The sequence below is a fragment of the Salmo trutta genome, chromosome 39 (assembly GCF_901001165.1).
Source record: "Salmo trutta chromosome 39, fSalTru1.1, whole genome shotgun sequence".
NCBI classification, from domain to species: domain Eukaryota; kingdom Metazoa; phylum Chordata; class Actinopteri; order Salmoniformes; family Salmonidae; genus Salmo; species Salmo trutta.
In genome coordinates this window covers 4020569-4047254 of record NC_042995.1, presented here as the reverse complement: position 1 = coordinate 4047254, position 26686 = coordinate 4020569, and the positions used below count along the sequence as shown (strand labels likewise).

At 40.7% G+C, this 26686-nt stretch overlaps 2 long non-coding RNA genes across 4 annotated transcripts; both read left to right on the top strand.

The window, feature by feature from the left end:
• Window positions 1-15633, top strand: LOC115179172 (uncharacterized). The gene is made up of 4 exons (XR_003872872.1): window positions 1-1922; window positions 2338-2455; window positions 15172-15290; window positions 15382-15633. It is a non-coding gene; the product is annotated as an uncharacterized LOC115179172 (long non-coding RNA).
• Window positions 15634-17072: 1439 nt separating this feature from the next.
• Window positions 17073-23472, top strand: LOC115179170 (uncharacterized). Of its 3 annotated transcripts, none has more exons than XR_003872869.1 (5): window positions 17073-17357; window positions 21380-21715; window positions 22099-22206; window positions 22796-22887; window positions 22991-23472. It is a non-coding gene; the product is annotated as an uncharacterized LOC115179170 (long non-coding RNA). The 3 variants fall into 3 exon arrangements; XR_003872868.1 differs by lacking the exon at window positions 17073-17357 and adding an exon at window positions 21049-21299; XR_003872867.1 differs by lacking the exon at window positions 17073-17357 and having other exon boundaries at window positions 21050-21715.
• The last annotated feature ends 3214 nt before the right edge of the window (window positions 23473-26686 follow it).

Here is a 26686-nt window from a genome sequence, read left to right as displayed (position 1 = left end):
GAAAGCATGTTCTCGCGCAACCTGTTTGCACTCTTAAAGCCCAAACAGGTCTGGTAGGTTTATTACTAGACCTAAAGTTGGTGTGTCATGTGTAGGCAAAGGCAATAAAGCCACAAAAGCATTATTTATGGGTCAGCTCTGGTGATACATAAGAGGTTTATGAATTGCAAATGTGTACAATGCACAATAAAATATACTAGTAGTGGGACTGCGTAATGCTACGGTTGCGCAGTGCAAGACTTCCGTATCTAGCTATCTACTGTAAATAACGTTACAACAAATAGCTTTCTAGCACATGTAGTAACTACTAGACAATTTAGCACCTAGAACGTGTCGTATACGAAAGGCTAAGAAGAAATTGATACAATTTGAATTTATTTGTGCGATCGACCGTTTGTGTTGAACTAACCACGTACTATTAGCTACCAGTTAAACAGACGCTGTTGCTAGCAGCTAGCTAGCTTTGTGTTAGATCCAGGCTAGCTAGCTAATTATCAACATTTTAGGCCTGCTTTTGTTTTCATCTGATATGGACTTGAGAAACTAGCTAACTTTTTTGCATTCAAATAACTTCAAATATTATTTGGTTTTCTGAGAGGTATTCAAAATATATAAAAATATTATTTGGTTTTCTGAGACCTGTATTTGAATATCAAAGAAAATATATATTTTTGAAACTCTAACCTAAAGTGAAAAGTTGGTATTTTCAAATAAACTACAAATACAACTATTTCCTGGCCAGGTCTGGACAGAATGTGAGCTTCCCCTTATCCCACTTTATCCCTCTTCCTACTTATGTAAATAATACCTATGGTAAAAACGTTTTTCACATTTTCTTTATAGATGGTTTTTTAAATCATGGTTTACACCCTGCTGTATCCTGTGCATATGGCAAATAATATTTGATTGGATTTGGCACGTCAACATGTGACATGTCCCTGAAAAATAAAGCAAAAGGAGCACTCTGTGTCTGCATAGATGTTTAGAAGAAGTGCAATATCATTCCTTGAGCAATACATATGTAGCAGACATGAGTCTGGCTCAAGTTCTGGTGATGTGAGAGCCCTCCTCTTGGTCTAATGGTCAAGACGTTGGAGACCAGGATTCAGATCTCTCCCACGACACATACACTGTATCATAGGAATCAAGTAAGCTACAGTACATGCATCTGAAAATGGCATTGTTCCATTGTTTACGCATTTGTTGGTGCCACACTTTTTGAACTCCCACCTTCATTCTTTATTGTTTCATATACGTATTTTAAAGTATTTAGCACTAGAGCTCTGGCATTGCATTCCGTCATTCTCCATGCACCCCAACATACTGTACAAAGGTCACACAAGTGTCAATCAGACACACACATGTTACACATCCATAATCAGGGGTTAGATCATGTGGTTAGCACTTGCACAGTGTGTTCAGTCAGACGTCTGCCTTAGGAGGAAGTCAGTTCTGTCTCAAAGATCACAGCTCTGAGGATATTACATATTGTTGCCAGTGTATTCTGTAAGATATTTACTTTTTATGTGGATTGTCATGTTCATTTAACGTATTAAGTGAAGTGTTTCATGGATTCTTCTGTTCTTAGGTGTCTTAAAACTGTTGGAGCTGAGGCTTTGACAGACACACTGGTGGAACTTGGACACAATGTGACTATAAATTGTACTTTTCCACCCACTAGTGCAGAAAATACATACCGGTACATACAGCGGCAGCCACAGCCTCCACTGGCCATATTCTGTGTGAGTTCTCATGGTACTTATTTCCATGATACATTATGTTAAAACCGACATATTTATTCCAAACAGAATTTAGAGTGGTCATACAGAATGTAACAGAAGATGATTGTGGAGAGTACTACTGTGCAATGAAAGAAAAACAACAGTTCCTGTTCAACAATGGCAACAGATTCATCACCATTAGTAAGCGCACATAGTATTCAATGATAACATTTTGTCTGTAAAATATTTTTAATAGGCCCTTTTTCATGTTTATAATGCACACAAACCAGCAAGGACTGAAGTCAGAGTGCAGTATAACTGCAATATGCTGCAAATACTGCATCCAAAATAACACTTTTTTTACTGCAGTAGTTTTGCAGTGTAACTGCAGTTAGAGTGCATTATATTCTGCAATTACTGGGTCCGAAATACCACAGAGGACTGCAGTTACTGCAGTTTCAAAAGTGCAATCTTTTTTTGTAAGGGTTGATGATGCGGCGACATAAATGTTATAACACACTGAAATTGTAGTGACAAGAAATTGTATACATTGAGAAAAACGTGTACACTCTAGTAGGGACAGGATGTTTTCACTCATTTCCATATTGTTTTTCAGTATGGCGTGATACAGCTGGTACCCCCACCAAGAGGACCAAGGCCCGACTACATAGCCTCAACTATTTACTCCAGAGTCCAGTTTTCAAATCCTGAACTCACAACTACTGCTTAATAAGGTGCCCTATCTGTATGTACCCTTCCTTTTCAAATCATACCTGGGCTAATGCTAGTCGGGGTACCAGTCTCTTTAGATATCATTCTACTCCTTACCTGGGTACCAGTCTCTTTAGATATCATTCTACTCCTTACCTGGGTACCAGTCTCTTTAGCTGTCATTCTACTCCTTGCCTGCGTACCAGTCTCTTTAGATATCATTCTACTCCTTGCCTGGGTACCAGTCTCTTTAGCTATTGTTCTACTCCTTGCCTGGGTACCAGTCTCTTTAGCTATCATTCTACTCCTTACCTGGGTACCAGTCTCTTTAGCTATCATTCTACTCCTTGCCTGGGTACCAGTCTCTTTAGCTATCATTCTACTCCTTACCTGGGTACCAGTCTCTTTAGCTATCATTCTACTCCTTACCTGGGTACCAGTCTCTTTAGATATCATTCTACTCCTTGCCTGGGTACCAGTCTCTTTAGCTATCATTCTACTCCTTGCCTGGGTACCAGTCTCTTTAGATATCATTCTACTCCTTGCCTGGGTACCAGTCTCTTTAGATATCATTCTACTCCTTGTCTGGGTACCAGTCTCTTTAGATATCATTCTACTCCTTACCTGGGTACCAGTCTCTTTAGCTATCATTCTACTCCTTGCCTGGGTACCAGTCTATTTAGCTATCATTCTACTCCTTACCTGGGTACCAGTCTCTTTAGCTGTCATTCTACTCCTTGCCTGGGTCCATTAGTGAAACTATCTTTTAGTAAAATGTCATGATTACAGTTCAGCTGCTTAATTTCCTTTTTGTTATAAAGCTGTGACTTCTGTGGAAATTGTCATTGAAATTGCAGTGGAGATCACAGGAACAAAAGAAACGTATGACTCATGACCAACTCAGCAGAAGTTGTGAGAAAGATTTTGCACAGTGGAAAGTAACACATTTCACCACAACACAAACAGCTCATGTAAATGGTCACAGGCTGTGGTTTTATAACAATATTTGTTCCAGTGATGCTTGTGAAGGAATTTGTCTGGCAAGAGGTTGTCTGTTGAAATACACTTTTATAATGAATGCCTTCACAGGAATTCTTACCCTGCCTTAACAAAGTTGTCTTGAAAAAAACAAAAACAACTTTGAGATAAGGTATAGCCTACACATGTCCAGTAAATCATGAATAAGGATTTAGCCATAGCTTCTGGACCAATGATAAAATATTCACAAAACTCTTCAGAGTGTCTGTCCTTGATGACACTTCATTTTCCCGGTTGTGGCAGGGCAAGGTGTGTGTGTGTGTGTGTGTGTGTGTGTGTGTGTGTGTGTGTGTGTGTGTGTGTGTGTGTGTGTGTGTGTGTGTGTGTGTGTGTGTGTGTGTGTGTGTGTGTGTGTGTGTGTGTGTGTGTGTGTGTGTGTGTGTGTGTTATGACAGGGTACAGGTGTTAGTTAAGGCAGGTTCCAGGGCCTGGCAAACAGCCTGTGGCAAGATTTAGATACAGATAACTGGAAATGCCATGATAAGGACCATTCCTCTACAGCTACAAAAGCACCTTGCATGTTCTCTATGACATAAGGAGTATTCCTTCCCCTTTTCCAAATTGCACCATCATTTGCGTATAAGGCCGCCCCAAACCCTGTCCAAATATCCCCAAACATATCATCCATCATCAACGTGAATAAGAGAGGACTAAAAGCACTACCTGTGGAGTTCCATTTTCCACCTCATATTCTCTTGATAACTCCGATCCCACCCTTACCTGGAAGATTGGGTCAAACAAGAAATCCATAATCCAGTTGGACATTCTCCCACTGCCCACTAATACCCATTCCATTCAATTTAATCAGTAAACCTTCCCCTCACATTGTATCATATGCTTTTTAAATGTGAAAATATACTATTGACGTCACTTCCTTTCCAATGCTTTGGTCACTTCACTACAAACTGTAAACAATGTTTCAAGGGTAGTCCTTCCTTTTCTGAATCCACTCTGGTATGGACTCAATAGACCCCTATGTTCCAGATGATACATCAATCTACCTACAATCAAGTTGTCCATTAATTTACAGAGATTTGATGCAAGTGCAATAGGTCTATACCCTTGCAGGACTTGATGGATCTTTACCAGGCTTCACAAAAGGCTACACCACAGCACGTTTCTATCCTGATGGCAGCACTCCTGTCCTCCATATTTTGTTAAATAAACTCAATCTTTCCAAAAACTTCTGTAGGCAGATGTGTAAACATAATGTTGCATAGTCGATCCTCTCCTGGAGCAGGGCAATCACACCCCACCCAAAGTCCTCGTTATTTCAAACACAGTGAATTTAGCTTTTCTTACTTACGTCTTTTACGTTCATTACCTAGAGTTCTCTCTAGTATTTGTTTTTTAATTAAAACTCTTGCTTTGTAAAAAGACTGATAAAAAAAATGGTGATACCCTCAATTAAAATAATGTTTGTCTGCCATTGTTAGCTCCCTCTGTAGATGCCTACTGGACAACTTATTTGTATTGCTTTTAAATCTTTTTAATGAACTTTTATCTTATTAACACTTTGTGATAGCTATTTGTGTGGGTAGCTATCAAGTAAACACAACAACACTAAAGTTCTTCACAAAAATGATTTGAATGCATTTTAATGGTTTGAAACTTGTCTGCCTGTTGAACACACATCCTCAGCCTTTGCCACTTTCTATAGGAATTTAACGACTGCATAGGGCTATGTATTGGATGACTGGCTGCGAATGTTTATTGAATTGTTTTATTTCTGCCTTTCCTAGTCCAGACATTCTGAAATTCACTAAAGCATCCCATGTATGTAACTTTAGTCTTTCACTTTTCATTGAAAAGCTTTTGTCAAAAGTGACTTTTCGCAGCAAGTTTAGGAGAAGTTACACAGTAGGTTAGGATAATGAACGTAGCAGGTTAGGAGAATTAGGTTAAGGTTAGAAAAGAGGTTAGGGTTAGCTAAAATGCAAAAAAATAATATATATATATATATATTTGACTAAAGCTCTATGCTTTCGAGACATGACCCCTCATTACGAGAGTAAGGATGAATTAAATGTGGTGGCAGGTGCAGTGACGACTGTAGAAAAGAAGTTGAATGTAGAGGGAAGTAGTGAGGTCAGGAACATGTGCATCAAGTGTAAAAACAGGGATGTGCTCCAGTAGTTCAGTGATGGAACTTGTTGAGAGTGAGGGTGAAGTACCTGCAGTGAGGAACGCTGAGTTTGGGCCTTGTCCCAAGGATGATAAGGATGATTTTGGTCCAGTAGAAGTGAGATATGTAGAAAGAATGGATTCTTGCATTTTTGTTGATCCATATGTGATGTCAGGTTGGGTGGAGGAGGTTGGGGACTGTTGAGTTGGTGAAGGTAACTTGGAGTGGACTGGTGATGATTTGTTGTGTTTCCTCCACCCAGAGGGAGCAGGAGCTCCGGATTACGAGATTAGGGACAAGAATTGTGACGTGCTTTACTCTCCGGAGCAGGGTGTTGTTGAATGGAGTGATAACAGGGGTGGCATTAAGTGTTGAGGAGGGGCAGCTGAAATGGAAGATTCCCAGTGTACCGAGGTAAAGACAGTTTCAAGATGGATTTTCGCGCTTTCAAACCTCAATAGCTTTCAAACCACTTGAGCCACAGACTCCAAATAAGTGTCATGATGTTGGAAAAATTGCGATTTTCACGATTTGGACATTCATTCACTTTCAAAAGCTAATAAACATGTGGAAATGTGAGCAGCATTTTGTATTCCAAGTACAAACCTTTTTTACATTCAAATTTCAATAGATCCTTGGTCATGTGACTTCAAACAAGGTTCAGAATGTCCACTCAGTGGCCCTACACATTGCACATCCTTTAGTTTGTCCATTTGTGTCTCACATGGTTTTACATGCATTTTTCAAAATGTAGAATTTCAATAGCTCCTTGGTCATGTGACCTAGTGACTTCAAACAAGGTTCAGAATATCCACTGACTATACCTTCATATCGCACACTCTGATGTTTGTCTACTTTCATCTCATGCTATTAGACTTAAATCTGTAAGCTTTGCACGCCTTCATTTTACATGGGTGTTAAAAAAAAATGTTTTAAGTCAACAAATATTCCATCCTCGCAATAACTGTCTTTCACATGGACACAAGATCAGCAAACGGCTGTATGTGGCATGGATCAAGGACAGGAGAGGTGTTCAAACAGAGGTTCTTAATGGACGGCGCACAGCTAGGCCTCATGAAAAACAATGTTTCATATGCTCTTTTTAGTCACAGTAATAGGCAGTGATTTGTCAGTCACAGTGAGCTTGATAACGCGAAAGAATCCTTTTCATAGAATCACTTTCATATACACTGCGTGCACAATTATTAGGCAAGTGAGTATTCTGATCTTATCATTGTTTCTATTCACATTTTCAAACTCCAAACCATATAAACTTGAATGCTTATTGGATTTAATCATTTTCAGGTGATATGTATTTGTGTAATGAGAGAGGGTGTGGCGAAAGTGAATAACACCTTATATCAAGGTGTGCATAATTATTAGGCAGCCTCATTACCTCAGGTAAAATGGGCCAAAAAAGAGATTTAACTGACACTGAAAAGCCAAAAATGTAAAATGCCTTTCAGACGGATGCGACACTCTTTAAATAGCTAAACTATTGAGGTGTGACCACCGGACATTCAAACGTTTTGTTGCGAATAGTCAACTGGGGCGCAAAAAACGCATGGGGAAGAAAAGGCGCAAATTAACTGCAAAAGACTTGAGAAGAATTAAACGTCAAACTACCAGGAACTCATTATCCTCCAGCGCCACCGTATTCCAGAACTGCAACCTACCTGGAGTGTTCAGAAGTACAAGGTGTCAAGTGCTCAGAGACATGGCCAAGGTCAAGAAGACTGAAACAAGATCACCACTGAATAAGATTCACAAGTTGAAGTGTCAAGATTGGGTAAAGAAATACCTGAAGACAGATTTTTCAAAGGTTTTATGGACAAATTAAATGAAAGGGACTCTTGATGGACCAAATGGATGGGCCCGTGGCTGGATCAGTAATGGACACAGGGCACCACTTTGAGTCAGGTGCCAGCAAGGTGAAGGAGGGGTACTGGTATGGGCTGCTATCATTGAGGATGAGGTAGTTGGACCTTTTCGGGTTGAAGATGGACTGAAACTCAACTCCCAAACCTACTGCCAGTTTCTGGAAGATTCTTTCGTCAAACAGTGGTACAGGAAGAAGTCCTCAGCATTCTAGAAGGCCATGATCTTTATGCAGGACAATGCTCCATCACATACATCCAAGTACTCCACTGCTTGGCTAGCCAGCAAGGGCCTCAAAGATGCCTGAATAATGACCTGGCCCCCTTCCTCACCTGACTTAAATCCTATTGAGAACTTGTGGGCCCTTCTCAAACGTGAGATTTACAGTGATGGAAGACAATACACCTTTTTGAACAGCATTTGGGAGGCTGTGGTTGCTGCTTCAGTGAAAATTGATTGTGAACAGATCAAGAAACTGACAGACTCCATGGATGGAAGGCTCATGGCAGTTATTGAAAATAAGGGTGGCTATATTGGTCACTGAATATTTTTGAAAGGTCAAAAATGTTATATCATTGTCATTTTGTGTTACTTATCTGTTACACTTACTCTAAAAATTGAGAATAAACAAGTGAGTTGAGAGAAATTATTTTTGTAATTTAGTTGCCTAATAATTCTGCACATTAATAGTTGCCTAATAATTGTGCACACTTATATATTTCCCTGAGAAAGACAAAACTCACTTTTCCTTTATTAAACATTCAGGTTTGAGGTTCAATAACATTTTGGATTGACTGAGAGCATTGTGTTTGTTCAACAATAAAATTAATCCCGAGGAATACAATTTGCCAAATAATTGTGCACGCATTGTACTGTACATTAAGACAAATCCTTCTACGTTGAGTATTAGAACACAGTTTACATAACCTGATAAGGACTTGATATTTGAGCACATTCACAATGAGCCACCTGCAGACAACTTACAAAATGCAATATTGCATTTGAGGGTTAATTTTTCTGATGAAAATAGTTATTTGATGCATGGCCTGCTATTTCTAACTGAGAAAATAAATTCCTTCGTCTTTTGTGAGTAAAATCCTTTTTCCAAAATTGATTTAGGTACATTTTTGTGAAGAGGTATGAGGGTTGTGATATGGGTCATTTAATAGTAAAATCATTTAAGGGATCAATACATTTCTATTTTGCTTCCCCAGTATCTGCATGAACCATCAGGCCAAGTGTTTTTGGTTGACCCTGCTGGACAGAAAGAGAAGGAGGAATCGGAACACGCTGCATTCAAATTCAGGTCTTAGTTATTCCATTGTACTGGATCTAATACATATTAGCATTTTACATACATTCATAAGGGTAATACTTTTTTATGACATACTGTGAAAAACTCTCTTGGCTGCTGGCTCTGTCACTTTCAGACATGCGCAGAGCAGACTTGAACCACAGGGGTTCTCTGTAAAGAGAGAGTAATCCAAAAGGCACAGACACACCCCTTGACTTTCTATTGGCACCGTTGACCTGTATGTATTCTCTCCTGATTGGCTCTGTGGTGCACAGTCTGGCAGTCTGACTAAAGTGCCAGAGGTATGAGGAGAGACATCCTCCTTTGTATTTATGGGAACAAATATTTCCTAACACTTTGGATCCTATTCTTGGACAGTTAGAAGACACAATGCATCAATGCAAAAAAAATGTATGACTAATTACTGTCCATGAGTAACCTCAACCTAGTGGGTCAATGGGTGTTTGGGCCAATAAAGTGCCAACTCAATTCTACCACTGACTAGTCTCTCATGCCCCTATGAACGGGGACACAGGGAAATAGTTTTTAATATAAACCAGCCCTTTTATACTGGAGTACATTAACCCCTAATTGGGGCTCTTTTCTTGACACATAGTAGCAGTTTACCAGATAACAAGTCAAGAAGAACAAAAAGTAGATTGTTGTAAGGGTGTATTACATCCTGTGCTGGCCCCATTGTCATATCCATTCTGAATTCTGAGTGGTAAAATCATAGCTGAAAAATGCCTTAAGTATGTGTATACATTTTCCGCCAAGACAGAACTGCCAAAGGGGGTGGAGTTGCAATCTACTGCAGAGACAGCCTGCAGAGTTCTGTCATGCTATCCAGGTCTGTGCCCAAACAGTTCGAGCTTCTACTTTTAAAAATCCACCTTTCCAGAAATAAGTCTCTCCCTCAGCCCCCAGCTGCGCCCTGGACACCATATGTGAATTAATTGCCCCCCATTTATCTTCAGAGTTCGTAATGTTAGGTGACCTAAACTGGGATATGCTTAACACCCGTCCTACAATCTAAGCTAGATGCCCTCAATCTCACCCAAATTATCATGGAACCTACAAGTTACAACCCCAAATCTGTAAACTCGGGCACCCTCATAGATATTATCCTGACCAACCTGTCCTCTAAATACACCTCTGCTGTCTTCAACCAGGATCTCAGCGATCACTGCCTCATTGCCTGCGCTAGTAATGAGTCCACGGTCAAACGACCACCCCTGATCACAGTCAAACGCTCCCTAAAACACTTCAGCGAGCAGGCCTTTCTAATCGACCTGGCCCGGGTATCCTGGAAAGATATTGACCTCATTCCGTCAGTAGAGGATGCCTGGTTATTCTTTAAAAGAGCTTTCCTCACCATCTTAAATAAGCATGCCCTGTTCAAAAAATGTAGAACCAGGAACAGATATAGCCCTTGGTTCACTCCAGACCTGACTGCCCTTGACCAGCACAAAAACATCCTGTGGCGTACTGCATTAGCATCGAATAGCCCCCGTGATATGCAACTTTTCAGGGAAGTTAGGAACCAATATACACAGGCAGTTAGGAAAGCAAAGGCTAGCTTTTTCAAACAGAAATTTACATCCTGTAGCACAAACTCCAAAAAGTTCTGGGACACTGTAAAGTCCATGGAGAATAAGAGCACCTCCTCCCAGCTGCCCACTGCACTGAGGCTAGGAAACACTGTCACCACCGATACATCTACAATAATCAAGAATTTCAATAAGCATTTTTCTAAGGCTGGGCTTGCTTTCCACCTGGCTACCCCTACCCCGGTCAACAGCTCTGCACCCCCCACAGCAACTTGCCCAAGCCTCCCCCATTTCTCCTTCACCCAAATCCAGATAGCTGATGTTCTGAAAGAGCTGCAAAATCTGGACCCCTACAAATCAGCTGGGCTAGACAATCTGGACCCTTTCTTTCTAAAATGATCCACCGCAATTGTTGCAACCCTTATTACTAGCCTGTTCAACCTCGCTTTCGTATCGTCTGAGATCACCAAAGATTGGAAAGCTGCCGCGGTCATCCCTCTCTTCAAAGGGGGAGACACTCTAGACCCAAACTGTTACAGACCTGTCCTACCCTGCCTTTCTAAGGTCTTCAAAAGCCAAGTTAACAAACAGATCCCCGACCATTTAGAATCCCACAATACCTTCTCCGCTATACAATCTGGTTTCCCGAGCTGGTCATGGGTGCACCTCAGCCACGCTCAAGGACCTAAACGATATCATAATCGCCATCGACAAAAGACAATACTGTGCAGCCGTATCCATCGACCTGGCCAAGGCTTTCAACTCTGTCAATCACCACATTCTTTTTGGCAGACTCAACAGCCTTGGTTTCTCAAATGACTGTCTCGCCTGGTTCACCAACTACTTCTCAGACAGAGTTCAGTGTGTCAAATGGGAGGGCCTGTTGTCCGGACCTCTGCCAGTCTCTATGGGGGTGCCACAGGGTTCAATTCTCGGGCCGACTCTTTTCTCTGTATACATCAATGATGTCGCTCTTGCGGCTGGTGATTCTCTGATCCACCTCTATGCAAACGACACCATTCTGTATACTTCTGGCCCTTCTTTGGACACTGTGTTAACAAACCTCCAGACGAGCTTCAATGCCATACAGCTCTCCTTCCGTGGCCTCCAACTGCTCTTAAATGCAAGTAAAACTAAATGCATGCTCTTCAACCAATCGCTGCCCGCATCTGCCCACCCGCCTAGCATCACTTCTCTGGACGGTTCTGACTTAGAATATGTGGACAACTACAAAAAAATTACATCTAGAATCGGCTTCCTATTTTGCAATAAAGCATCCTTCACTCATGCTGCCAAACATACCCTCGTGAAACTGACTATCCTACCGATCCTCGACTTCGGCGATGCCATTTACAAAATAGCCTCCAACACTCTACTCAGCAAATTGGATGCAGTCTATCACAGTGCCATCCGTTTCATCATCAAAGCCCCATATGCTACCCACCACTGCGACCTGTATGCTCTCATTGGCTGGCCCTCGCTTCATATTCGTCACCAAACCCACTGGCTCCAAGTCATCTATAAGTCCTTGCTAGCTTAAGCCCCGCCTTGTCTCAGCTCACTGGTCACCATAGCAGCACCCACCCGTAGCACGCGCTCCAGCAGGTATATTTCACTGGTCACCCCCAAAGCCAATTCCTCCTTTGGCCGCCTTTCCTTCCAGTTCTCTGCTGCCAATGACTGGAGTGAATTGCAAAAATCACTGAAGCTGGAGACTGATATCTCCCTCACTATCTTTAAGCATCAGCTATCAGAGCAGCTTACAGATCTTTGCACCTGTACGTAGCCTATCTGTAAATAGCCCATCCAACTACCTCATCCCCATATTGTTATTTATTTTATTTATATATCTTTTTTTGCTCCTTTGCACCACAGTATCTCTACTTGCACATTCATCTTCTGCACATCTCACTCCAGTGTTTATTTGCGAAATTGTAATTATTTCGCCACTACGGGCTATTTATTGCCTTACCTCCCTAATCTTACTTCATTTGCAAACACTGTATATAGACTTTTGTATTGTGTTATTGACTGTACATTTGTTTATTTTATGTGTAACTCTGTGTTGTTTTTTGTGTCACACTGCTTTGCTTTATCTTGGCCAGGTCGCAGTTGTAAATGAGAACTTGTTCTCATCTGGCTTAACTGGTTGAATAAAGGTGAAATAAAAAATATGAAAAAATACTGTATGTGTCACGTTCTGACCTTATAATGAGGTCATTTTTCCATAGTAGATTGGTCAGGGCATGACAGGGGGGTGTTTTTGTCTATGTATTTTGGGTTTTCTGTTTTCTATGTGGGTTGGCTAGATCGTCGTTCTATGTTGTATTTTCTATGTTGTGGCCGGGTATGGTTTCCAATCAGAGGCAGGTGTTTTTTGTAGTCTTTGATTGGAGGCCATACTTAGGCAGCCTGTTTTTCATGGGGTTTTGTGGGTGGTTGTTTTCCGTTTCGTTGTTTGTACCTGACAGGACTGTTGGTCGTTTTGTTATTTTGCAAAGTGTTTTCATTAAAAGAAATATGAGCACTTCACACGCCACATTTTGGTCTCCTTCAGACGACCCTTATTACAGTATGTGGGAATGTCTTATGTCCGTCCTACATGTAGTGTTGGTACATGGAATATTCTTGAACTGCATATATCATAAATTGCTATTGCAAATAGAAGTATTATGTTCAACAACTGACATTTTCAGATATTATTTTGACACACACACTTTGGTGCTTACAATTCATTCTCTATTGTCATAGATTTGGTGGGCACTGTCATCTGTGATCTTTGTGATATGACTTTCTTTAAGCACGTACTGATGAAACTGTCAGTTAATATTTTTTTCTTGAAGTCTACAAACGCTCTACAGTCGTGGCCAAAAGTTTTGAGAATGACACAAATATTAATTTCCACAAAGTTTGCTGCTTCAGTGTCTTTAGATATTTTTGTCAAATGTTACTATGGAATACTGAAGTATAATTACAAGCATTTCATAAGTGTCAAAGGCTTTTATTGACAATTACAGGAAGTTGATGCAAAGAGTCAATATTTGCAGTGTTGACCCTTCTTTTTCAAGAACTCTGCAGTCCGCCCTGGCATGCTGTCAATTAACTTCTGAGCCACATCTTGACTGATGGCAGCCCATTCTTGCATAATCAATGCTTGGAGTTTGTCAGAATTTGTAGGGTTTTATTTGTCCACCCGCCTCTTGAGGATTGACCACAAATTCTCAATGGGATTAAGGTCTGGGGAGTTTCCTGGCCATGGACCCAAAATATCGATGTTTTGTTCCCCGAGCCACTTAGTTATCACTTTTGCCTTATGGCAAGGTACTCCATCATGCTGGAAAAGGCATTGTTCGTCACCAAACTGTTCCTGGATGGTTGGGAGAAGTTGCTCTCGGAGGATGTGTTGGTACCATTCTTTATTCATGGGTGTGTTCTTAGGCAAAATTGTGAGTGAGTCCACTCCCTTGGCTGAGACATGAATGGTCTCAGGATGCTTTACTGTTGGCATGACACAGGACTGATGGTAGCACTCACCTTGTCTTTTCCGGACAAGCTTTTTTCCAGATGACCCAAACAATCGGAAAGGGGATTCATCAGAGAAAATGACAGTACCCCGGTCCTCAGCAGGCCAATCCTTGTACCTTTTGCAGAATATCAGTCTGTCCCTGATGTTTTACCTGGAGAGAAGTGGCTTCTTTGCTGCTCTTCTTGACACCAGGCCATCCTCCAAAAGTCTTTGCCTCACTGTGCGTGCAGATGCACTCACACCTGCCTGCTGCCATTCCTGAGCAAGCTCTGTACTGGTGGTGCCCCGATCCCGCAGCTGAATCAACTTTAGGAGATGGTCCTGGCGCTTACTGGACTTTCTTGGGCGCCCTGAAGCCTTCTTCACAACAATTGAAACGCTCTCCTTGAAGTTCTTGATGATCCAATAAATGGTTGATTTAGGTGCAATCTTACTGGCAGCAATATCCTTGCCTGTAAAGCCCTGTTAATGCAAAGCAATGATGACGGCACGTGTTTCCTTGCAGGTAACCATGATTGACAGAGGAAGAACAATGATTCCAAGCACCACCCTTCTTTTGAAGCTTCCAGTCTGTTATTCGAACTCAATCAGCATGACAGAGTGATCTCCAGCCTTGTCCTCGTCAACACTCACACCTGTGTTAACGAGAGAATCACTGACATGATGTCAGCTGGTCCTTTTGTGGCAGGCCTGAAATGCAGTGGAAATGTTTTTTTGGGAATCAGTTCATTTGCATGGCAAAGAGGGACTTTGCAATTAATTGCAATTCATCTGATCACTCTTCATAATATTCTGGAGTATATGCAAATTGCCATCATACAAACTGAGGCAGCAGACTTTGTGAAAATTAATATTTGTGTCATTCTCAAAACTTTTGGCCACGACTGTACATTTATTCACTCTGTGGTAGGGTTGGATCCTATATGCTACTTTTATTGTCTTGTAAATGGTTCAGTGCCTATAATTTAGGCTGTGTGTAGAATGGGGCATAAAGGAAATTACCTCTACCAATAAATTACTACTAGATTATAGTGATAAGGAAAACAGCATACAAATTTGGCTTGTGTATTCATTTGCCTATAACTAATCATAATTCCCTTATTTTTACATAAAAAAGAGAATACATCAAAATGAGAGGATCCTGCCATGGAAAAGACGACTGGGCGGACATAAAGTGTAAAGGAGGGGAAATAACTCACACCATGCAGCAGGACACCTTCAGCTGTGGGGTCTTTGTAATGCAGGATTGATAGTTATATTTTCAATAATGAATGGTTAGCTGTTATGTGACAATTACGTCAAAAACTGTATTTTATTTATTGGTGTAGATCGCCAAGGAAGTTGCACAGAACATCCCCAACATCCCCTCCCAAATTGATATGGAACCTTCAAAAACACATGGAGCAACTGCGAAAAGAAATGGCTGAGGATATACTAAAAATGTCTGGTATGTAATGACATTTAATTCAAAGTAAATTCTTTATTTTTATGTAATCGCGTGGGACAGCCATATGTTCAATTCATACCTATGATTTCAGAGTTCAACAAGGCCAACAACTGCTTCATGTGTGCCACTGATAAAGAACCTGGATGTGGCCCAAAGACTGACTGGGTTAGTAACTTTATTTAACATGTTTATAATCTTTTGACAACAGTGACGGCATGTAAGACAATTTATGATATAACACAATAGATGGCTAATTCATCATTCGTCATACTGCATTGATATTTGATATTATTTATAACGTGTTACGCTTTGTTTTGTTTTGATTGAATGTTTTGCATGCCAACGGTGGTTCCATGTGCTGTAACTAGGAATGAAGACAAAAGAGTTCAACAGAGTAAAGAACACACACTGGAAGTGCAGTCTTTGTTGTTGAAAATGTATGCTATTGTAACGGCTGTCTGTGGAAGTAGATCAAGGTGCAGCGGAGTTAGTGTTCATCTTGAGTTTTAATTTACGAACGAACAAACAAACAAACAAACAAACACGATACAACAAAACCGACAGCCAAACAGTACTGTCAAGTGCAAGACACTAAACAGAAACAATCCCCCACAAAACCCAAAGGAAAAACAGGCTCCTTATGTGTGACTCCCAATCAGCAACAACGAACTACAGCTGTGCCTGATTGGGAGCCACACACGGCCCAAAACAAAGAAATACAAAAACATAGAAAAATGAACATAGAACGCCCACCCAATGTAACACCCTGGCCTAACCAAAATAAAGATCAAAAACCCCTCTCTATGGCCAGGGCGTTACAGCTATACCCTATCCACACTGAAGAGGCTCTGAAATGTACATCAACCAGGGATAAAGAGAAAGTTAACACTGTGAAATGTTTCATACTTAATTGAAGTTAAGTGTCTGTTGACATTTTGGAAAAGATTAAAGGTCTACAATTTGTTTAATTTCTCAATATTACATTTTTATTCATTGATTTACTGGCCACCATTACTGTGGTTACATGTTCAGCATATGTATTGACCAGCAAACCCATTGCAGCCTGCCTCACTAGCACACTCTCCATCCTTGCTTTGGACAATTAATCGCATGACTCTCGTACTTTGCCCTTTTCCTTTATGGTTGATATTAACGAAGAAAGGAGATATTATCTGTCTCTCTCCTATTGTGTACCACTGTTAAATACTGTGGAAAAATAAAAAACAGGGAAAATAAGTACTTAGACCTACCAATTATTGTAGATAAATATTAAAGAAAAGGGTAAACACAACACTGGACTGAACCAACTAATTATCAAACTAATAATAATGTACAACAATATAGAAGATACATGACTAGAGGTTATGCAATATGGGTGTATATCCACTGCATGCTTCTTAGGTGTGTAATTGACATGACCAAGGAGCTATTGCAAATTTGAAACTATAAAAAATGTACGTTACACCATGTGATTTTACAGTTAACAACCAAGAGTGTGCAATATAGAAGGGTAGTCAGCAGGACATTAGGTCACATGACCAAGGAGCTATTGAAATTCTAAATGTTGAAAAATTAATGTAAAACCATGTGAGATGAAAATAGACAAACTAAAGGGTGTGCAATGTGTAGGTCCACTGAGTGGACATTCTGAACCTTGTTTGAAGTCACTAGGTCACATGACCAAGGAGGTATTGAAATTCTACATTTGGAAAAATTCATGTAACTCCATGTGAGATGAAAATAGACAAACTAAAGGGTGTGCAATGTGTGTCTATGCCATCGGGTTAGCTTCAACCAGTTTTGAAAATGTTAGGAGTAATGGTTAAAGAGCTATTGAAATTTGAAAAATGTGATTTTACACTATGTTGACGGTTCCTAACTGCTGTTGGTGGACGTAAGGAAAACTACAGGCGAATATCTGTCGAATATCTAACCTGAAACTGTCTTTACCTCGGTTCCCGGTGTCTGTGACGCCTGCCGTTTGGTGAGCCGTAGATCCGGTGGGATACGGAAAAGACATCTGTCATGCTGAGTTTTGATGCAGAGTCGTTACCAGATAAGGTCAAGGTAGGATCTGTCAGTTATCCCGTGAGAGTTTATGTTCCAAAAATATTACAGTGTTTTAGGTGTCAAGTTTATGGGCATATTGCAGTGGTGTGTTGGAGTGAGATGCCTAGATGTGAGAAGTGTGCAGGAGGACATGAGATGAAGGAATGTGTAGTATCAGTGGAGAAAGTTGTTTGTGTTGGTTGTGGGGGTGATCATGAGGCCGGAGATCGGAGGTGTCCGGTGAGAGAAAGGCAGGTTGAGGTTGCCAGGGTCAGAGTTGTACAGAAAGTGTTGTATGCCGTAACAGTGAAGAGAGTGGTAGAGGAAGATGGTACAGGGTGAGGGATCCTGAGAGGATTCATATGAGTAGGCAGAGATCAAGAGAGAGTGATGGGAATAATATGTGCTTCAGTAAAGTGGGATCTTTAGCATTTATAACCATGGTTGTTCATTGCACTGTAGAAATGGATTGAAAGTCACAGAACATAGAGGTTGTGGTGGCAGCTGCAGGGGGTGTTGAGTGGTAGTGATATTCCTCTAAAACCGTTGGTCTGGAGTAGGACTAGATAGGGTTAAATAGTGCAATGGGTGGTGCATTTCTAGGGATAATAGGCGATATGGCAATTTACCTTTTCCCAATTTTGTATTATTGTATCAAAGAATATAATGTCGGTAGGCCGTGAATGGCCTCACACACCAGTACAGTAGGTGGCGCTGCATGTACCTAAAAGTTGGATGTGATCCGCCAACCAAATCCCAAAGAAGAAGAAAAAGAAGAAGAAAACAAAATAAGAAATTGGTGAAAGCGTGTTCATTCTCATCCTGTTTGCACTCTTGCGAAAAACAGGTCTGGTATATTTATTAATAGGCAAAGCCAATTAAGCCACATTTAATTATGGATCAGCGCTGGTGTTTGTTGATACATAAGTGGATAATGAATTACAAACGTGTACACTGGACAATTAAAGATAATACGTTCAATTGGATGACATAGGTTATGTGGTTGAGATGCGCAAGACTTCTGTATCTATACTGGCCTAAGTTAACGTTACAACAAATAGCTATCACAATTAGAAACTGCTAGCTTGCTAATTTAGCACATATAATGTGTTGTATACATAAGGTTAAGAAGAAATGGATAAAAGTTAGATTTATTTGTACGATTGGTGTTGTGAACTAACCACGTAGGTAGCTAGCTAACGTTACCTACCAGTTAAACAGATGCTGTTGCTAGAAAACGTTATATTGCGTTGGCTACAAGACACCCTTACTCACCTACTGCTGCTCTTTTGACCCTATGATCACTCGACTACTCAGCTGATGCCCCCTGGACTGTTTCAATAACATGGTACCTCATTTTATTTACCTGTCAGCCCCAGCCTCGAACTCAGGTCCTGTATGTACCGAACTGACCCGCTCTGCCCATTCATCGCTATTTACCTGTTGTTGTCTTAGCTCTTCTGATCAACACCTGTGATTGCTTTATGCCTCTCTCTAATGTAAATATGCCTTGTCTACTGCTGTCTTGGCTAGCTCTTATTGTTTTATTTCACTGTAGAGCCCTCAGTCCCGCTCAAAATGCCTTAGATAGCTCTTTTGTCCCACCCCACACACATGCGGAGACCTCACTAAGCTTAACTGGTGCCTCCAGAGACGAAACCTCTCTCTCGAAACCTCTTTCCGTGTAGCCCCCAGTGCCACTCCTATTCCCCAGGCGCTATCATTTGTTGCCTTCTGTAACCGTAAAAACCTTGGTTTCATGCATGTTAACATCAGAAGTCTCCTGAAGTCTCCAGAAACCTCCAGACGAGCTTCAATGCCATACAACACTCTTTCCGTGGCCTCCAACTGCTCTTAAATGCAAGTAAAACTAAATGCATGCTCTTCAACCGATCACTGCCCGCACCCGCCCATCCGTCTAGCATCACTACTCTGGACGGTTCTGACTTAGAATATGTGGACAACTACAAATACCTTGGTGTCTGGATAGACTGTAAACTCTCCTTCCAGACTCACATTAAGCATCTCCAATCCAAAATTAAATATTCCTATTTCGCAACAAAGCATCCTTCACTCATGCCGCCAAACACATCCTCGTAAAACTGACTATCCTACCGATCCTTGACTTCGGCGATGTCATTTACAAAATAGCCTCCAACACTACTCAGCAAATTGGACATGACATTCCACTTTGAGCCAGGAGAGATTGACATGCACATCATTGTTAGCTCTCCGTGTACTTTTAAGGGACAGCCGTGCTGCCCTGTTCTGAGCCAACTGCAATTGTCCTAAGTCCCTCTTTGTGGCACCTGACCACACTACTGAATAATAGTCCAGGTGCGACAAAACTAGGGCCTGTAGGACCTGCCTTGTTGATAGTGTCGTTAAGAAGGCAGAGGAGCGCTGTATTATGGACAGACTTCTCCCCATCTCAGCTACTGTTGTATCAATATGTTTTGATCATGACAGTTTACAATCCAGGGTTACTCCAAGCAGTTTAGTCACCTTAACTTGCTTAATTTCCACATTATTCATTACGAGATGTAGTTGAGCGTTAGGGTTTAGTAAATGATTTGTCCCAAATAAAATGCTTTTAGTTTGGGAAATATTTAGGACTAACTTATTCCTTGCCACCCATTCTGAAACTAACTGCAGGTCTTTGTTAAGTGTTGCAGTCATTTCAGTTGCTGTAGTAGCTGACGTGTATTGTGTTGAGTCATCAGCTTTACTCAAAGCCAGTGGCATGTCGTTAGTAAAGATTGAAAAAGTAAGGGGCCTAAACAACTATGATAACTCTCAGGAAAATGTCCCTCTATATTTTACAGAGAAACTGCTCCTGAGCCTAAAGGTGATTATAATAGCAGCAGCATGAGCATCAGAAGACAGAACTTTAGCCCCTTCCTGTTACTCCTCCTCAGTCCAACTCTCCACTTCCTTTGACTTACAGCACAGAAATTGGAATGTATGTAATAGAAGACTGCTAATATAGCTCTTGCTACAACCACCTTTCTAGAGGTGAGGAAAAAAGCTATTCCAAATTGCCTGTAGCCACGGTGTGTTTACTGATAGGACCACTTGAATTTCTGCACTTTAGCAACAGCTAATGGGGATCCAAATAAAATACCCCAAACTTGTATTTTTTTTAATACAATATTTGTTGCTGAGTCAATGCATAAAGTTTTTTTAAACCAGGGCCGTCTGTAAAGTCAAAATTGGAAATAGGATTGAAATAGCATTGAGTCAGTGTGTCCCTCCTGTCAACAAGATGCAGCTTTACTTACTTAGATTTTGAAATATTTCAAGATTAGTTATTAATATTGTACTACCAAATGACAGACGTTTTGTTGAGAACTTGAGATTGAACATGTGGTGCACAGTCAACTTTTCAATTAGAAAGTTATTTACTTTGACACCAGTGATATTGTCACGACGGTTGAAAGGAGAGGACCAAGGTGCAGCGTGGTGAGCGTACATATTATTTTTATTTGAAAAGACGCCGAACAAAACAATAAACACTACCAAACAAACCGTGAAGCTAAAGACTAGGTGCCATAAACAAAGTCAACTTCCCACAACACAAGGAGGGAAAAGGGCTACCTAAGTATGGTTCCCAATCAGAGACAACAATGTCCCTGATTGAGAACCATACCCGGCCAAAACATAGAAAATAAAGAACATAGAAAAAGGAACATAGAATGCCCACCCTAGTCACACCCTGGCCTACCCAAAATAGAGAATAAAAAACCTCTCTATGGCCAGGGCGTGACAGATATTAAAGGAAACATTCACTTCCTCAATGCTTTTTATTAAAGAGTTTCTTATAGCTTTTTGCAAACTATGGTTTGATCATGTGGTCGCACAGTGTGTTCAGTCAGATGTCTGTTAGAAGGAGGAAGTCAGTTCAGTCTCAAAGATTTATCACAGCTCTGAGGATGTCATGGATTGTTGCCTGTCTGTTCTGTAAGACCATTTATGTTTCTTATTTATTTTACTTTCATTTGACAATAAATGAAGTGTCTCATGGATTCTTCTGTTCTTAGGTGTCTTAAGACTGTGTGTTGGAACTGAGGCTTTGACAGAGACACTGGTAGAACTTGGACACAATGCAACCCTGAACTGTTCTCTTATTGTAACTGATGCACACTGGTACCTACATCGCCACCCACAGCCTCCACTGGCCATACTCCGCTCTTTCTCTAGTAGTAGTCCTGCTGCTTTTTATTACAATAATAATTATAGACAGAAATATTCATTACTAACAGAATATAGATTGTTCATACAGAATGTAACAGTAGATGATTGTGGAGTGTTCTACTGTGCGAAGAAAGAAAATGATAATCTCCTATTCAGCAATGGCACCAGACTCATGACCACTGGTAAGTGCACATTTCATTCAATCATCAACATTCTCTATTTTGTCTAAAATATACTTTTGAAAAGTGTTTTTGTTCATGTTTAACGCAGCTAGGTGCAAGACCACTACAGAAATGTTACGTCCACTTTGAGTACCATAACTCAAAGTGGATGTAGGCTATACATGTTTTCCTTAACCCTGCAGGACTTGAATCAATCAATGAAACAACAAACAAAAGTGTGAAGCTCCATAAGTGATTATGTGTTTGCAATTTTTCTACTGATTTAATAGTGACTTTAATAGTCTGGAAAGTATTTTAATGATTGTAAACATATTGTGCTTATTTAGTCTATCACATTGAAATAAAATGCAGAAATGTTAAATAAGTATATTTGCCAATTTCAGTTTATCCTGAAGCTTCAGAGCAACCGAGAGCCGTCAACACAACATGGCTAAAGGGTCTTCTCATTGGATCCGGGGTCTTAAATGCAGTGCTCATTTTATTGCTGTCAGGTGTGTTTCTACACTCTTAAAATGGGGTTTGTTAGTAACCTAGTAACATCTGGGTGGTATGGTGTGTTTCTACACTCTTAAAATGGGGTTTGTTAGTAACCTAGTAACATCTGGGTGGTATGGTGTGTTTCTACACTCTTAAAATGGGGTTTGTTAGTAACCTAGTAACATCTGGGTGGTATGGTGTGTTTCTACACTCTTAAAATGGGGTTTGTTAGTAACCTAGTAACATCTGGGTGGTATGGTGTGGCTCAGTTCGTAGAACATGGCACTTGCGCTGCCAGGGTTGTGGGTTTGATTCCCGGTGCCACCCATATGTAAAATGTATGCACGCATGATTATAAGTCACTTTGGATAAAAGTGTCTGCTAAATGGCATATTGTTATAATTTTTTAAAATCTTTCTAAGACTTTTCTTTAGACTGGATACCAGGCTAACCTTTTCTGCTTTTACAAGCAATGTTAGATCAATCTGTTGCTGTACTTTTGACTGCATTCAGACCCAAAACCCACTGCAATACACAAAATATTACTCAGTGACGTGTGATCACAATAGTATATTCTAATTCCATCTATATGGGTCATCTTAGCCATTTCAGTGCTGTGGAAGAGAGCTGCTTGCCAGAAGAACCATGACTCTCCTCCAACCCCTGAACCACCTGAAAGGGCAGACAGTCTAGAGGTCAGTATCTGTAGTAGGAATATGGATTTATATACGGTATATGAATTTTATATCATATTTATCTTCATGATGGATGTTTTCACTCATCCACATTGTTTTTCAGTATGAAGTGATACAGCTGGTTCAGACACCAAGAGGATCAAGGCCCGACCGCATAGCCTCAACCATTTACTCCAGAGTCCAGTTTCCAAATCATGAACTCACAACTACTGCTTAATAAGGTGCCACATCTTGACTTTGGTGGATAATGTGAATCTACTCTGAATATTCCTATATTTGTATAATGTATTTAGTGGTGCTCTTCGTCACTATTGTCTATATTCCAGTCATCAATATCTTTGAAGGAACTTGTTACTTTTGTGTCTTGATTCATGTTTTTCATTGTTCATTGCTGGAAATACATGTTCATTTGTGCCTGTCTTAAAAGTAAATTGTTGCTTTTTTTGTGAAGCAGTTAGGAAGAGGTTTGTGTATTCCTGTAGAAAAAGCCCCTAAGCTATTTGTAGTGTATTGATGCTGCATCTGTCACGCCCTGACTTGAGAGACGGTTTATTTCTCTATTTTGTTAGGTCAGGGTGTGGGGTGGGCATTCTATGTTTTGTATTTCTTTGTGTTGGGCCGAGTATGGTTCCTAATCAGAGGCAGCTGTCTATTGTTGTCTCTGATTAGGAATCATACTTAGGCAGCCTTTTCCCACCTGTGTTTTGTGGGTAGTTGTTTTGTGTTTTACCTGACAGAACTGTGCGCTTTCGTTTCCTTTGTTTAAGTGTTCTGAGTAAAAATAAATATCAAGATGAACACTTACCATGCTGCACCTTGGTCCCCTTATTGCGACGGTCATTACAGCATCAACCACACATATCCTGTTCGAGAGCTTAAAGCTTACTGAGCAGCATGCATGTCCCAATTACTGTACAATTTACAATTTTTAATAATGACTTCTTCAAACATTAAACTAGAGTTTTGAATTTGAAGTTCATTAGAAAACCTACTGCATGTTCACCATAACACCTTTGTGAGTAGAATGTAGTGGTTTGCATATTTTAGTTTAAGTTCAGACCACTATAAGAAATGTAATGTCAGTGTATTGCACTTTTTTCAAACATTATCTCAGTGTTCCCTCTTCATTGAAATAAAATCTCTGTTTTGGAATCAACCACTTCTTATCTGAGGTACTCTACCTACATTGCCTTCAAAGTAAGAGTGTCCACAAAGCTTTTATAAACAGCATGTTGTAATGGCAGTGGTACCAGTCACCTATCACTAAATGGTCATCAAGGTGTCTTAAAGCTAGAATCCTTAATTGAAACAATAACAAAGTGGACACCCCGTCTCAATTTTGTTGAAAAGCTGAGGGATGGGCCTGGAGATATGTAACCACTTTGCACAGACTTGTGCTTCATGTGGAAACTTTAAGCAAGTTAACAATGACCTTACACATTGGTTTTTTTTTTCATCACTTTTTGAAGTTTTAACTTATTTAACTTGAGTACTTAAGTTAGGTGTTCCACTAGTAATGTAAGCTGAAAGCTAACTTACCATAAAGAAATGCCTATATGAAAGGGGGAGGGGGGTCAATCAAATGAATTGCTATTCAATTCAGGACTTGAATTGAAATTCAGTTATTGGATTGAATAACTGTCAAAGGAAATAATGTTTCCCTGCAAGGAGTAAGTCTATAGGAAAAGTGGGATTGACTATGATTGGTCTGACCTCTAGAATGTAACAGTAGATGATTGTGGAGGTTTCTACTGTGCACAGAAAGAAGACCAGGGTCTACTATTCAGCAATGGCACCAGACTCATAACCACCAGTGCAGATTCAGTTAAATTACAAATATATTTCATCAAAATACACACCTTTATTTAAATATATCACATTTTGAGTATTTATCCTGTCACAACATATGTTGAATGTGGGATGCAAAACATTTTTGACATCCTGTTTATTACGGTCTTCCTTGTTCTGTTACACATGTGTGATGTCTTGTAAAAGTGGATAAGAAAAACTCAGGATATATAACATTGTGCGGAGTGGAACAGGGGAACCCAAGAGCAGACTCAGACGAGGAGACTGGGATGAAGTAACCAAGGTATTTATTTAAACACGGGGGAAGATGGAGTGCAGGCCAGGGGAAGTTTGGGTGGGTTGCAGGAAACCAGGTGCGGAGGCTGAGGCTGGAGCGAGAGGGGTTGGGACAGGGTAAGCAGGTCCGGAGGGGAATCCAAGGGAGTAGTAGAGTGGAGAATCCATTACAGAGTAGCAAGATGACGAGACATGGACCAGAGTCAGAGCGGGCGGAACTGTAGCGGAGAGGAAAACAGCATCACACATACAGTATTACCTAAGTTGTTTTTAAACTAACCGGTATTACGGTATGCATTTTTTCGCGGCAAGTTTAGGAGAACTTACGCAGCAGGTTAGGATAATTAGCATAGCAGGTTTGGAGAATTAGGTTAAGGTTAGGAAATGGGCTAGGGTTAGCTAAAATGCACAAAAAAAAATCTACTTTTCATGTCAATATGACAGAAGCTGTACCCTCTCTAGACAAGACCCCTCGCGCCGAGAGTGAGGATGAATTAAATGTGGTGGCAGGTGCAGTGATGACTGCTGAGAAGAAGTTGAGTGTAGAGGGAAGTAGTGAGGTGAGGAAGGTGGGCGTCAAGTGTAAAAACAGGGACGTGCTCCAGTAGTTCAGAGATGGAACTTGTTGAGAGTGAGGGTGAAGTACCTGCGGCAAGGACCGCCGAGTTCAGGCCTCGTCCAAAGGATGATTTTGGCCCAGTGGGAGTGAGATTTGTAGATAGAATGGATTCTTGCATTTTGGTTGATCCACATGTGGTGTCAGATTGGGTGGAGGAGGTTGGGGACTGTTGAGTTGGTGAAGGTAACTTGGAGTGGACTGGTGATGATTTGATGTGTTTCCTCCACCCAGAGGGAGCAGGAGCTCCGGATTACGAGATTAGGGACAAGAATTGTGACGTGCTTTGCTCTCCGGAGCAGGGCGCCGTTGAAAGGAGTGATAACGGGGGTGGCATTAATTAAGTGTTGAGGAAGAGCAGTTGAAATGGAAGATTCCCGGTGTCTGTGACGCCCGCAGTTTGGTGAGCCGTAAATCCTGAGAGGATTCATATGAGTAGGTAGAGATCAACAGAGTGTGATGGGAATAATATGTGCTTCAGTAAAGTGGGATCTTTAGCATTTATAACCATGGTTGTTCATTGCACTGTAGAAATGGATTGAAAGTCACAGAACATAGAGGTTGTGGTGGCAGCTGCAGGGGGTGTTGAGTGGTAGTGATATGTCCTCTAAGACCGTTGGTCTGGAGTAGGACTAGATAGGGTTAAATAGTGCAATGGGTGGTGCATTTCTAGGGATAATAGGCGATATGGCAATTTACCTTTTCCCAATTTTGTATTATTGTATCAAAGAATATAATGTCGGTAGGCCGTGAATGGCCTCACACACCAGTACAGTAGGTGGCGCTGCATGTACCTAAAAGTTGGATGCGATCCTCCAACCAAATCCCAAAAGAAGAAGAAGAAGAAGAAGAAGAAGAAATGACCCACTCCAGTGGTAACAGGAAATTGGTGAAAGCGTGTTCACTCTCAACCTGTTTGCACTCTTATTGCGAAAAACAGGTCTTCTATATTTATAGGCCTACAAGTGGCGTGCAGTGTAGGCAAAGCCACTTCACCCACAAAAACATTTAATTATGGATCAGCTCCGGTGTTTGGTGATATATAAGTGGATAATGAATTACAAACGTGTACACTGGACAATCAAAGAGAATACATTC